This window comes from Carlito syrichta, unplaced genomic scaffold, assembly GCF_000164805.1.
Source record: "Carlito syrichta isolate Samal-C Ts95f unplaced genomic scaffold, Tarsius_syrichta-2.0.1 Scaffold307751, whole genome shotgun sequence".
NCBI lineage: Eukaryota > Metazoa > Chordata > Mammalia > Primates > Tarsiidae > Carlito > Carlito syrichta.
In genome coordinates, this window is record NW_007251847.1 from 309,680 (window position 1) to 324,663 (window position 14,984).

Consider the following 14,984-nt stretch of genomic DNA (forward strand, 5'->3'; position numbering starts at 1 on the left):
ACTGAGATACCACCTAACTTCAGTCAGAATGGCCATTATCAATAACTCAAAAAATAACAAATGCTGGAGAGGATCTGGTGAAAAGGGAACCCTTCTACACTGTTGGTGGGAGTGTAAACTAGTGCAACCCCTGTGGAAAGCAGTGTGGCAATTCCTAAAAGCTCTAAATATCGACCTCCCATACGACCCCACAGTCCCCCTACTGGGAATATACCCTGAAGAATTCAAATCACTCTACAAAAAAGATAGCTGCACACGTGTGTTTATCGCATTGTTCACAATAGCAAGAACCTGGAACCAACCATGCTGTCCATCAAGAGAGGATTGGATTAAAAAAATGTGTACATATACACAATGGAATACTACGCAGCTATAAAAAAGAACAAAATCATGAATTTCGCAGCAACCTGGATGGAACTAGAGTCTATAATTCTGAGTGATCTCTCACAGAAATAAAGATCTGAGTATCACATGTTCTCACTCATAATTGAACCTTGAACATCTATCATAATACTATAAGTAAAGGATCGACAGTGGTGGGAATCTATGGGGGGGATAGGGAGGGCAAGGATGGTGGGATTAACAGTAGTCAATATCTGTCTGGAGATGGGGGGACACCCCTTATCAACAAGGTGACTGAACGATGCATATTTGTATACCTAACCCTTAACTGTACCCTGTACCCCACAACTTTAAAATAAAAAATATGTTAAAAAAAAAAAGAAAATATTAGTTTGTACATTAAAAAAAAAAAACTTTTGAAAGGTATAGGTGAAATCAGCAATGTTTTAGGGGAATTTTTAGCTAACAATCAGGGAACTTCTTTCTTTACGCTAGGGTCTAAGTAAGTTTATAGGTGCTTTTTTTTGCAGAGTTAATGACTGCAGAAATTTAGAGCTCCCAGAGGCAGGCATCAGTCAGAAGGGGTTTTCAGCAGAGGTCCTTTATTTTCTGTTCACAATAATACCTAAGCCATAATTAGAGGACATCTGCTGTGGTTTCATAGCCCTCTATTGGTAAAGTCTATCTCCTTTAATTGTTGAACTTTTCAAAAGTACAAGTAGATATTAGAGATTCTAGAATCTTCCATCTGTATTTTTATAGCATCCTGGATATAGCATTGAGTATACCTATCCTGGTATAGCATTGTGTATATCTATCCAGTTACAACTTTCCCTTTCTCATTTGTTATTCTGGCATGTAATATGCTCTCAATAAATGTTAGTGTATTTTGAATGCCTATGGTGTACCAACTAATATAATATGTACTAACTTGAAACTCATTTCTTTCTAAAAAAAATACAGTGACCTTTTTTATTACATTTTTTGAGAAGTATCCTTAGGTCCTATTATGTGCTAGGTGTTGAAGTATGCTAGATACTGGGAATATAAAGGAATATTGGTAATATAAAATAGACTCTATCTTAGAGAAGGTATCAGAAGAGAAGGAGGACATTATTCACTCTCCTTTTGCATTAGAATCAGGCCTTTGGTATATTGAAAATGATACTAAAGAATTATCCCTGAAGATTTTAGAGAAAACTTACTCTAAAAATATTCATACTGAAGTATTTGATTTGATAAATGTTTGAACTGTTAGTAGAAGTCTTAAATACAAACAATATTTATTTAAAAATTTCTCTCAGTGGTGGTAATAAAGAAAATCCTAATCATGGGGTTCATAAATAGTTGCCAGTATGGTAAGCCAAGTTCTTGGCAGCATGTGCTGTTCTACACTGTCAGTGGGCTACAGTCGTTGATTTGTGATTAAGAGTCACCTGGCTTCCCTTCTTATTTGTTCTTTTCTGCATGAAATTTGCTGACTTAAAAGGTATTATAGGAGGGAAACTTAGCTCTAAAGACTTTATTTACTTTTTTCAGCTTCATTTTTTTTTTCTTAGGCTCTCTCATTTTCTTAGGTTTCTGAACTGTATCTCCTATATTTATCTATTGACTGGAATGACAAAGTATAGAATGTAGCATATTTATTTCTCCAGGGAGTGCTTAATGGAATCTCGCATTTGATGCATCTTGTAACCTTGTGTTGTTTGGTTTGGTTCAGCTAATTAGAAGAAAAATGTACCTCTGGTTTACCTACAACAACTTTTAGTTCTGAAATGTCAGTTATTTTGTCTCCTTTCTCTCATTGCATTCAGTTCTCACTTCAGCATGACCTTTTCTTTCTATCCCCGCTCCTTTTCTGTGGTTTATATTCTATTACTTCCTGCCTATACTGTTAGCATTCTTTGCTAGCAAACATATACTCCAGGTTAAAATAAAAGTGGCACATCTTACCAAAGGAGCTATCCAGATGGCAAATAAGCATATGAAAAGATGTTCCCTATCATATGTCATAAGGAAAATGCAAAGTAAAACAGAAATGAGATACACTACACACTTTTTAGAATAGCCAAAATTCAGAACACTACTGGCAATACTAACTGCTGGTGAGGATGTGGAGCTACAGTAATTCTCATTCATTGCTGGTGGGAATACAAAATGATAAAACCACTTTGGAGGACAGCTTGGCAGTTTCTTAGAAAACTAAACATATACTTCCCATTGACCCAGCAATTGTGCTCCTTGGTATTTCTCCAAAGGAGTTGGAAACACAAAAAGTTGCACACTGATATTTACAGCAGCATTTTTTATATTGCCAAAATTGAAAGCAATCAAGATGTCAGTAGATGAAAATAAATGAACTGTGGTACATTCACACAATGAAATATGCAGTGCTAAAAAGAAATGAGCATTCAGGTCATGCAAAGACATGGAGGAAACTTAAATGCACATTATAAAGTGAAGGAAGCCAATCTGAAAAGGCTACATGTTGTATGATTCCAATTATATGATATTCTGAAAAAGGTAAAACCATGGAGGCACTAAAAAGATCAGCTTATTGGAGGTTGGGGGAAGCGAGAGACTAACAGGCAGAGCAGAAAGGATTTTTAGGGCAGTGAAACTACTCTGTGTGGTATTATAGTGGTGGATACATGTCCTTGTAAATTTGCTCACACCCATAAAATGCACATCACTGAGTGAACCTTAATGTAACTATGGACCCTGGATGATAACGATTTGTCAGTAGGTTAATTAATTGTAACAAATGTGCAACTCTGGTAGGGGATGATATTAGGGGAGGCTGTGCATGTGAAGGGCAGGGGCCTAATCTCTGTACCTTCTGCTCAACCGAAAACTGCTTTAAAAAAGAAAGTCTATTAAAAATATTGAATATGGTAAAGCATTTTTAAACTTGAAAGCACTGTACAAAATGTAAATTGTAATTACATTTTTTTCTCTGTTACATCTTTCATCATGCCACAGTCTTACTTAAAAAGCATCAGTGGCTTCTTTGAGATTCCTCTTACTGATGTACATTGTTCTTCTCTGACCAATAACTGCAAGCTGTGTGTGCAGATTCACCTCCTATTGCTATTCTACCCATCATTTGCTAGTGTTTTCTTCTTCCTGCTGGGGAGTACCATTGTCGTGACTGAGGACTGGCCTGACCTATGCATTGCAGTTACTCAATATTATTGTGTGCTTCCTCCATCCCTCCTGCCCCCTGCACATTTTATTAACTGCCAGTAGCATTTGGGAGGGTGTGAGCAAGCAGGGAGGAGACTGTAGCATGCTCAGTTGGGAACTGTCTGCTAGCTAGTCTGTACTACTGTGGGTTCCAGAGCTCATCTTATTTTCTATTTGTGACATCTGAGTTGGAATGAAAGGAGTTAACTAACCATGGATATAAATGGGAAAAGGAGCTTTGCAGATAGAAGAAACTGTCCTTTTGTTTTTCTAACTGCAATTACTAAAGTACAATTTCTCTTTCATAAGGTCACCCAAAATGCAATTGCTTTCATATAAAAATCAGGAAGATTATTTATTAGGTGTAGTAATGTACATTAATAATACACATATCAGATGTATAACAACAGTAACAATATTTATAGTAATAATACATAGTAATAATATAGAGTAATAATGTATAGTAATGTATAATAATCAATAAGACAGGTTTAGTTTTTGACCTCATGAAGTTTTTACTAGAGTATAAGAATCTTAAGGACTGTCTTAAATATTTTAAAGTTCCCATTGGCTATTTTTGCATGTTATGTTGCATATTTTCTTCAACAAGCATTTAAACAATAATATTTGACAATAGACGTAATACTTTAGATTTCAACGGTGTTTTGAAATTTTTTTTTTTTTAATTTGTTTTTTTGAGTTGGAGTCTCACTCTGTCACCCAGACTGGAGTGCAGTGGCCACCGCAGGAATAGTTTGAAGCAGAAGAGTAATGTCGTTAGATTTCTACAAACTATTTAGATTTAACTTCAGTGTTGTAGAGACTAGTTTTATTGTTAATTTCTGCATTATAGTTTTCTAATCATCCAAGTAATATCTTGAAAAACTTTTGTCTTCCAAACTTTTGTATTGAAAAACCAATTAGATATGTAATTCAGTAAACAGATAATGTTTTGAGCACTTACTGCATACCAAGCACCATTCTAGTAACTGGGGAAAGAGAAGTGATCAAAACAAAGCCTGTGGTCTTCCGGTTGCATTAGAGTGGGGGAATTAGACAATAAGCAAACAAATAAATGCTTTTAGTGCACTGTGATAATGTGCTGGAAAAGAAAAAAATTTTAAGAAAAATTAAGTAGAGTCAAGAAGGCTCTTTTAGATAGGGAATTAAGATGGCCTCTGAGGAGGATCGTTTGAGTTGGAATGAAAGGAGTTAACCAACCATAGATACAAATGAAAGAAAGAGCTTTGTTGATGATTTGTATTTAGAAATGAATTTATGTGACTTCTAATACTTATATTTATTTAAGCCAACAAATGTGTCAGTAACTGTAGTAGATACTGAGAATAAAAAAATTAATACAGTGCGTGCTCACAATCAAGTTTAGGGTAAAGTTATGATATAATATAATATGCTGGTTTGTTCAAGGGATGTGTGAATTGAGGTGGAGATAACATTATCAAAAGGAAAAGTAGGGTAGGAAGTATACATATGTATTCTAGATTGTGAATATTATTCTGGAAGTGTCCAGTGATCTCCTTCCAAGGACACATTTATGCTTCTCAGTGCTCTCAACTCCTTAGCCAGGTGCCAGCAATTTCTGTATAGCAGTACTTAATTCTTTGCTGACACTGGTTTATTATACTAACACTTGAACATGGATTTGGAGTTTTGAAGATTTGATTATAATTCCAACTGTCATTTCTAGGGGTGTGATCTTAAGCAAGTTACTCATAAGTTTCATTTCCTCAACTAAGAAATGGAGATAATCCCTGTCCCACATATGTTTGCAGGGATACATTTTGTATATAAAATAAAATTGGCTTCTAGAATGTAGCAGATGTTTTTTAATAGGTGAAATCATTTTAATTTATTTAACTTTACTTCTGAAGAATCAGACTAAGTGTTTATTTGGCTTTGAATACAGGAAGACAAGGTGTAATTTAATAATGGTTTGATGGCTGACTTTGATTAGGTCTTATTCTGCTGCAGCTAGTTCTTTTTCCTAAGTGTGAAGTACTGTACCCAATCCAGAAAAAATAGAATAATGCTCAACATGTAATGCTAAAAAGCTATATATCATACCATGTTGCATTTAACACAAAGTGAGGGAACTTGGGAGAAAATTTGTTTTAGTTGTTGCATTTTGTGTCCAGCACTGACTACAGGGCCTGACATATTGCAGGGTCGGTACTCCATGTCATGTTTAAATGAATGAGTACATTCTGTTTAGATGAGAAAGAAGTTTGAGTATAGATTCCATGAGGTACACTGATGCATTTTTGGTGGCTAAGATAGATGTCTAGGAAGTATTGGTAAAGGAGAACAATTTTGGTATTTTAGCAGTTGTCTTTGAAACCATCATACCAGATTAATTATAGGACTAGAACTTTTATAATAGACTGTATATTTTAAAAGAAATTTAGGCCAGCTGGTTTGAGTTAAAGTGATCACTTGTGCTGAATTAATCTAGAAGGGAAACAACTGAGAAAGAAATGAAAAAAGACATTATAATAGGTCATGGAGTTCAGAATTCACAGCTATTTTAAATTAGATTTGTAAGCCTTAAGCATTTGTACTTTAAAGGAAATACAATTTCATGTGGAGAAATGAATCATTCTCACCATAACTTCAATTCCTGTCTTTCCTTCTGCTCCAACTCAGCAAAACACTGAACCCTAGAGCGGTCTCATCATCTGCCGCCTTTTGTTCCTTGGAGGCATGGACTGTTGAGTGCTGTCAGGTTGACTGGAACACTGTCACAGCTGTGCCCCTCAGTCTGGCCTCCCTCTATGCCATTCCACTGTCATTGGAGTGATCTTTCTGTAATGAGTCTGATTGTCTTTGCCCCCTCCTTGAAATCCCTTCATGGCTTCCCAAAGTTTTCAGGATAAAAATCTAGATTTCTTAGTATGGAAAACTGATCTTTTAGAGACCTGGAGTCTTACCAGTCTCCTGCCTGATCTCCTGTCTCTTTTTCGTGTACTCCAGACAGATTAAATCATTAGCATGTCTCTGAATGTTTTATGTTCTTTTCATGTCACTGGACATATGATACTGCTTATTCCAGGTATGCTTTTCTTTCTTCTCAAGGTTATTAACTACAGATAATGTATAGTGCTCCCAAGTGTACTTCTAGAAAACTTTTACTTAGCATAATATATTTTGGGAGTCTACATGTTATATTTCTCACTAGACTGTGAGTTTTTCTGAGTACAGGAGATTTTCTTATCTCTTTAATTTCTAGAGCCTGTTAAACCTTACACACTATAGAAGCCTAGAAGTTTGGGATTTAGTTAATGTATGAAATGATGGAATGTATTAGGGGCTTAAAATATGCCGAGCTAAGCCCTGGCAATAGAAGAACATGGTCCCTGCCCTGTTTATCATCTTAGTTGTGTGGACAAACTGACATATAAAGCTATTAGAGATAAATAAAGTATAGCGTTAAGTGAGAACTTATATAGCATGATTTGAAAATTGGTATCAGGCAATCCCCTCAGGTCCCCTCCTGCTCTGGGAGCTTTTCTGTCCTCAATAAATCCTACTTTCTCAAAAAAAAAAGAAGAAGAAAGAAAGAAAATAGGTATCAAGAATTTCAAATCTTTTGACATTTAATATCTGCTGTTTACTCTGTTTTTCTCCTTAATAATATTATGCAACCATAAAGAAAGACAAACATAGGGACTTCGCAACAACTTGGGTGGATTCAGAGTCTATCATACTCAGCGATCTATCACAGAAACAAAGAACAGAGTACCACATGTTCTCACTCATAAGTGGACCCTGAACAATTACCATAATACTATAAGAAAGGGATTGGCAATAGTGGAATACTGCCAGGGTGGGGCACAACATCAGAAGGGTGCCTGATCTCAAACTAAGCAAAGTGTGAACCAAAGGGAGGCCCAAATTTTACCTGTACTATGACCACTTGGATACCTAATCCTGAATTGTACCCCACATCTTCAAAATAAAAATAAATAAACTAATTAAAAATAAATAAAATATTGCAGATATGCTGATCTTCTCAACAATCATATTAAGGAATTAATGTGGAACTAATTATGTCATCTTAAATAGGAGGAAACTGGGCTGCAAATAAAAGTGTGCACTTTTTATACAAAACAAAAAACAAAATAAACAAATTTACTACTAACATGCCTATGTCTCTTACTTATTTATCTTGTTATGTTCATAGTTCCTACTAGAAAGTAAGTTTTATGAGGATTTTGTCTCTTTTGTTCACTGTGGTATTCCAGTGCCTGACACACAGTGCTCAGTAGATATTTGTTGAATGGATGAAACGGAGTGCAGAGAAGTGATCACTAGGAGAAAGTATTTGTGAAAGACTTAATGGAGAAGTTACATATTGAAGTAGATGTTGAGAGAGAGTATTTTATTAGATTAGTTAATAAATGTTTATGAAATACATTTATTAGTGACCAATTTTATTTTTATATGACTTCAGGTAATATGTTGCTCCTAATTTTCTCTTAAAGCTTTATAATACTTGTGTGTACACATATATGTCACACATATAACTTTTAGGTGTATTTTACACTTTTATAGAGTTTTCTTTCCCTTCCATTTTCTTCCCTCCCAAGACTAAAATTAAAATTAGATTTTGAATCAAAACTTTTACAAATGTTAAATCACCAAAATATTTTTTTGGCTATAACTGGAACATGTTGGTAATATAGGTTTGAATTATTTTTTAGAAAACGAGTTATCTGTGAGCCTCATGTATTGGCTTCTCCAAATTTTTTTTTTTTTTAACCCACGTTGAGAGCAACCCTATCAGCCTGTGCTAAGCCCAATTTTTTTTTTTGTAAGCACAGAATTAGTTATCTTAGGCTCTTATAGCTATTTTAGACCTTAGTAAGTATCCTACTTGCTTTATTTTAACTAAAATATAAGGATAAATGATTTGTCCACAATTAACTGATAATAGTTAATTCATAATAGGGTCAGAATGATAAACTAGACTTTTTTAACCATTGGTGAGATAATCAAATTGTGGCTAAGCCTTCTCTTATGCTAACCCCATTAAATCTTAAGGACATATTATTTCTAGAAATATATGTGATTCTGATGATATTCTCAAAGGATATTACTTTTGTGACCTGGTAGAATAGAAGTAAGTTCCTGGAATTTGTCAATCCAGTCAGCCAGATTGGGTGTGAATGAAGCTTTGGCAGTACTTTTCCATTTTGGTATATAGGTTGTTTACTAGTTATGTCAACAGAAGGTAATTTTCATCAGTCTTATTTTAGGCCATTGAAAAATCTTACACGCTCTCTAACTTGTTAGTTTTGACAATGTAAATATGAGGATTCACACATGTTCCTTAGGAAGAGGTTTGACCAATAAATATGCATTAAGGAAAGCATGAGGCACAAGTTTTAAAAATTCAGTTAGTCTTTTCATTAGTTGATGTTGAACCTAAGAAATTGTATTTCAAAAAAAAAGTCATATGAGCAGACTCTTAGATTATCTTAAATAGAAAAATGAAAAAAAAAAAAGGTCATGTGAATAGTCTACATATCCTTTTCCATTTTTTGCTGATTTTTCCTAGGGCTTATATTTTAATTAAACTGGATTGTACAAAAATAGCACTACACTTTTTAGTTTGTTTTTTTTAATGGTGAGGAGATCATCTTTTTGGGGGAAGAATGATCAGTAATTATAATGGATTGGATGAGAAGAAATGGTTAAAGATGTAAAAGATTTTAGACAATCTGAAGTTAATGCTGGTATAACTTCTGTTTGTAGTTGCCTAATATCAGTTAAATTGGGTTATTTAGTCATTTTTGTTTATATATAATACTTTTGATGTGAAGAATATTGTGCTAGACATTTAAAAACCTCCTAGCTTAACTTATTCTGAAAGTTAATTTTGTTGGTTTTCTCTAACAATAACCTCTGTTTTGGTGTGGCAAGTTAGTAATTGCCCTCTGTTCTGTTTCAGATCCCTGCATATCACTGAGTCCACCGTGCTTTACAGAAGAGGATAGATTTAGTCTGGAAGCTCTTCAAACAATACACAAACAAATGGATGATGACAAAGATGGTGGGATTGAAGTAGATGAAAGTGATGAAGTAGGTGGAAAAACATTTTTCTGCTATTCTCTTACAACAGAATGACTGTTTCTAGCCTTGTTTTCTCTTTATTCCTCATATAGCTCAACTCCTTCATCTTCACCTTTTGTTTTTCTTTTTTGCATGTTAATTTTACCCTCTATATTTACATAGTTTTTCTGGTTCCCCCATTTGTGTTACAAGTCTTCCCAGTTTTATAAAAATTTTCAGTCTCATGTTCTTAGATTTTTCAAACATATTGCATTCTGACTGTATCAGTTATCTGTTTTGCTGCTTTACAAACTACCTCAAAATGTGGCGACTTAAAATGGTTCTGTGGGTTGACTGGGCTTAGCTGGGCAGTTTTTCTGTTTTCTTACATATGGACTGAAGTCACTATGGCAGTTGCATTCATTTGGGAGCTCTGCTAGGGCTATAATAGCTAAGATGGTGTCTTATTCGTCATGATTTCTTTAGGTGACCTCTCATCATTCAGAAGTCTAGCTAAAGCTTCATTACAGCATGGCAGTTGGCTTCCAAGTGGTAGTGTTCCAAGAAGGCAGGTTCCCATGTGGAAGTGCTTAACATGCCTGTGCTTGCCAGTGCTTGCTAATATCATATTAGCCAAAGTAAGCCATTTGGCTAAGCTCACATTCTATGTGGGAGAGGATTATGTAAGGATATAGATAACCAGCAGATGTGGTACATCAGAATCCACCAATTTAGTAATTTAGTGTATCTACTGTCTTTTGTTTGTAAACATTCCCATCTTCCATCTGGTCTGGTTTCACTCTTAGTTTCTCCATAAAAGTTGTTTTCTTTATTTGTCTGTGGTCTCATCTAACCAAATCCCCTGGTCATTTTTCAGGCTTCTTCAACCTTTTGTTGGACTTGTCAATTGTGAGATGGTTCTCTTTTAGCTTGTATAATACTAAATTACATTATTTTCTACATTATTATCTGATGTGATATAACAATGACTTTTGCCAATTAACATTGTTACCTAACAGTGACATTCTCTAAAGATAAGTTCTTGACTGGCTGTATAAAAGTTTACTTTGAGAATGCTTATCCTTTTTCAGGTTACTCCTGATTCCTCTGCCTCTAAAGCAGTACAGATCCCTGACCTACATACAATGCTTTCTGCCTGACATTTTAAGAAGCCTCTTACTTTAGCTTTAAACTTAGTATGTTTAAAAGAAAATCCCAACTCTCCTATTTTAAATCTCTTGTCATTCAGTGGCACTTCTGGACTTACTTCTCTTTAATTTCTGTTTCTCTAAAGTAGTAGCTGGCAGACTTTTTCTGTAAATGGTCAAGTTATGGGTTGAAATGTGTCTTCCAAAACATATGTTGAAGTCCTGACTCCTAGTATCTCAGAATGTGACCTTAGTTGGAAATAGAGTCATTGCAATAGTTAAGATGAGACTGTACTGGACCAGAGTGGGCCCTTAATCTAGTATGACTGGCATCCTTATAAGAGAGGAGAACACCATGTCAGGAAATAGGAGAGAAAGTGACCATGTGGCAATGGAGGCAGAGATTAGAGTTACCCAGCTGCAAATCAAGGAGTGCCAAGTGTTGCTGGTGACACCAGAAGCTAAGAGAATGGCATGGAACAAATTCTTCCCCTGGAGCCTTTGAGAAAGCATGGGGCTTCTGATACCTTGATTTTGAATGTTTGCCCTTCAGATCTGGGGGAAAATAAATTTCTGTTATTTTAAGTTACCCAAATTGTGGTACTTTGTTATGGCAGTTCCAGGAAATTAGTCCAGGTCCAGTAGTAAGTATTTTGGGTTTTGTGGGCCCTGTGCACTCTGTAAAAAAGCAGCCACAGACAATACATGAACTATGGTTATGGTTGTGTTCCAATAAAACTTTATTTGCAAAAACAGGCAGCAGGCCAGATTTGAACTTCATGCTGTAGTTTGCCAACCCTTGCTATAAATAAGCTTTTATATTCCTAACATTTATTCCCTTTTCTTTCTCCACAACCTTTTTTTTTTGCATTGGAGTCTCACTCTGTCACTCAAGCTGGAGTGCAGTAGCACGCTCACAGCCACCCCAGAGTCGACCTGCTGGGCTCAGGAGTTGCTTCTGCCTAAGCCTTACAAGTAGCTGCTCTACTACCTCTTATCTGCTCTAGTTGTTTGTTTATTCTGTTTTAATTGAGGTAGTTATTATCTTGTGTCTAGATTGCTGCCTCTAAATTTTTCCTTTCTAATCCATCATCATCACTTTCAGAGCGTTTTCCTTTATCCAAGAAACTTGCAATGATTTCTAATTGCTTATTAGATCAGATATTAAATCTTTAGTCTTATATTTAATGTCTCTTCATCATTTGATTTCTGCTTTTTATTGTGGTTAAGATCATTTTGGCTAGAGCTTAGTCTCACTAATACCAATATCATGGCTTTCAGTTGGAAGTTGACCAACTTATTTCATTTATTACTAGAACTACAGACTATATGATAATCCTATCTCACGTTACTTTCACCTTAAAAAATTTGAAGCATGTAATATATTCTGTTGGTCATAAGGAAAATGAGTGAGATTGAATTGATGGATTATCAAGAGTTTTACTATTACTGGAAAACCATGTAAACTAGTTGTCATTTATTGTGGGCCATTTTATTATAGTGAGTGGGTAATTATTCAACATTGTTATCCTTTTCCTTCCCTCTCTCTTTCACTTTTGATATACACACACAAAATCAAACTAGACTATTGCTTTTTATTTATAAGCTGAATTATTAGTGATGAATTTTTTTTTCTTAACCTCAAGATTGTCAAATTGTTGTTTTAGTTGTCAGTTTAGGTGCTTAAGAATTTAAGTGTTAAATATAAATGGAAACTAATATTTTCTCCCTCTCAAGTGGATTAGATTGTACATCCTTGTTAGGTTTGGGTAACCCAATTTGGAGACTGCACTAATGAATAGTAAAGCAAGATCATGTTATACATATAGACATCATTCCATTTCTTTTTCAAGAAAGCAAAGGCTTATTTATAGCAAGGGTTGGCAAACTACAGACACATTAGAGACACTACTAATGTTAGTATTTATTTTCTAAATTTCTACTCTCATTCTATATTGCTTTCTTTATCATATAGCACATCAGTTACTGACTTTCTTGTGTTGGCCACTCTGTTTTTCATGATTGAAATTAGTTCTGATACCCTGTAAGAAATGATAATGTAAGAATAGAGCAAAGTTTACTTATTTATACTAATTTAGAAAAAAAGAGAATGAATAGAGCAGAAAATTTAGATGTTTTGATAAGGGAAGATATGATTACACTCTGTATGTTCCTTTTTTTGAAAAACACTTTGAAAAACAATTTGCTGCTATGACTTTTTATTTGAGCTGCAAATTCTGTTAATTTAAAAATCTAATTTATATCTGAAGTGTTAGTGTCTAATTATTGATCCTAAGAGACCCTACAAGTAATGATTTTAGACACCTTTCAATAGAAGTCTGTGGAAGAAAGATTCTTATGTAGGTAGTGTCTGTCTTTTAAGGTATGCTCAGTATATTTTGATATTTAACTCACCAACCTGTGTTGAGCACCAACTACTCAATTATCATTTTGATTATCTCTTCTCTGTTCACCTACACTTAACTGCAGTTTAAACTATTCAAAATGATATGAGGGCTCTATACGTGTTTCAGAAGCAAGGTAGAAAAAATGTTGGGGTATTCTAATATTTTGCAGTTAGCCTAAAGAGTGAAGAAGGAGTTATAGAAGTGACTGAAAAGGGAGTTGGCATAATTCTGAAAAATTGCTCCAAGGCATAAATCAATATATGCTCCCTGAGCAAGTAGTATTAACTTCACATGAAAACTTGTTAGAAATTCAAATTCTTGAGTCCCACTCCAGTCCTACTGAATCAGCAGCTTAGAGGTGGGACTTAGCAATCTATGTTAACAGGTCCTCTGGGTGATTCTGATGTTGGATGAAGTTTGAGAATCACTGGACTAAACCTTCAGGGCACTGTTAGTAGTAGGAACCTGTTTATCTTGATTTCTACGAATCCACAATTTAGTTACAAATCTTATTTTCTAATGGTTGGATCTGTGAAAAAATGGTCCACGACTTATTCTTTGTATCTTAAATCTTACAGTTGCTTTTGCATTATATTTTTATAACAATTTTGATAATCTTAGGCACAGTATTTATATTTGGCTACTGTGATGCTCTTGCAGAAGGCATTGTTTTCTGCCCCTATACTTTGTGATTTTACTTTTGCCAAGTTCCACCTTAAAAATTTATTTGTACATTCTACAGGAGGTCATGGACATGCAATTACTATGAAGGAGCATTGTTTTTCCAGGGGAGAGGAGTATCCTTTGCTTTTGTTAAAACAAGATGGTTCTGTAACCTATGTGGTTAAGCACCATTGTGTATGTCATTGAGATAGATTCTAAGAAAATTTCTCATTATTTTATAGTTATACCTAGAATATTTCTTACTTACACTATGAAATTTCTACTCTGTCTCAGCATTTATTTAGTTGCATTCCCAGGCTCTTATGTCTTGATTTGACAGTTGTAGTGCCTATTTACTGGACTTCTTTGATCTCTTGCTTTTCTAATTCATTTACCAACACTGCTGAAAATGTCTTTTTTTTTGACATTTGATAAGAGCTGAGTCTTCCAGAGTGTTTCTAGTTATGTATCTGTTTATCCCTCAGATAATCCACCATAGAAACCAGAAAACTTTCTCTTACCCTTACCATGTCTTACTGTCCAGACTTTGCCACCTCTGTCCTGAATTCCGATTCATTATAGTAGTTCCCTCTTCTTGAGGCTGCCTTAGTCATAGGCCATTTGAGAAACACCATTGATAGTATACAGTTCAGTTACATGTGGATTAAGTGTAGGGGTTTGTGGTTAACTAGGAACTTAAATGCCATAACATAGTTTCTGTGGAAAGATGTACTTCAAATGGTAAATGCCTATTCTTAAATGCAACCTAGTTATAAACTGGGAATGAATACACTGTAGTATGAGATATGTCTATGAAGAGTCAAAAACTTCTGAAATCATTTTGTGGTATTATGGCACAATGAAACATTAAATTTGCCCCTTTTCTGGGAGTTACCACAACCCCTGTTTTAGCTGGTAAATCTTTAACTCCTTTTCTTAAATTATTCCCCAAATTATTATTTCCTTAGTCAGACCATATGGTAGTTACACATTTTCATTAGAAAATTATTTCTCATTCTTGTTCCATTAATTTCTAATTTACCTCAACAAGAATTTCCTACTAAATGTTACAGACTGGCATAGAAGTAGGAGTGTGAATCAGGATCATGTGTCTGTACTTCTGTTCTTCAATTCTGTCCTGACTGTACTGTCAGTCCTAGTCTCT

General features: G+C 34.8%; 1 long non-coding RNA gene across 1 annotated transcript in view; it reads left to right on the top strand.

The window, feature by feature from the left end:
* Positions 1-14,984, top strand: part of LOC103266985 — an 88,087-nt gene that overhangs the window by 54,681 nt on the left and 18,422 nt on the right. Inside the window, exon 2 of the long non-coding RNA XR_504731.2 lies at positions 9,500-9,630. This is a non-coding gene — a long non-coding RNA (uncharacterized LOC103266985). The remainder of the gene's footprint in view (positions 1-9,499; positions 9,631-14,984) is intronic.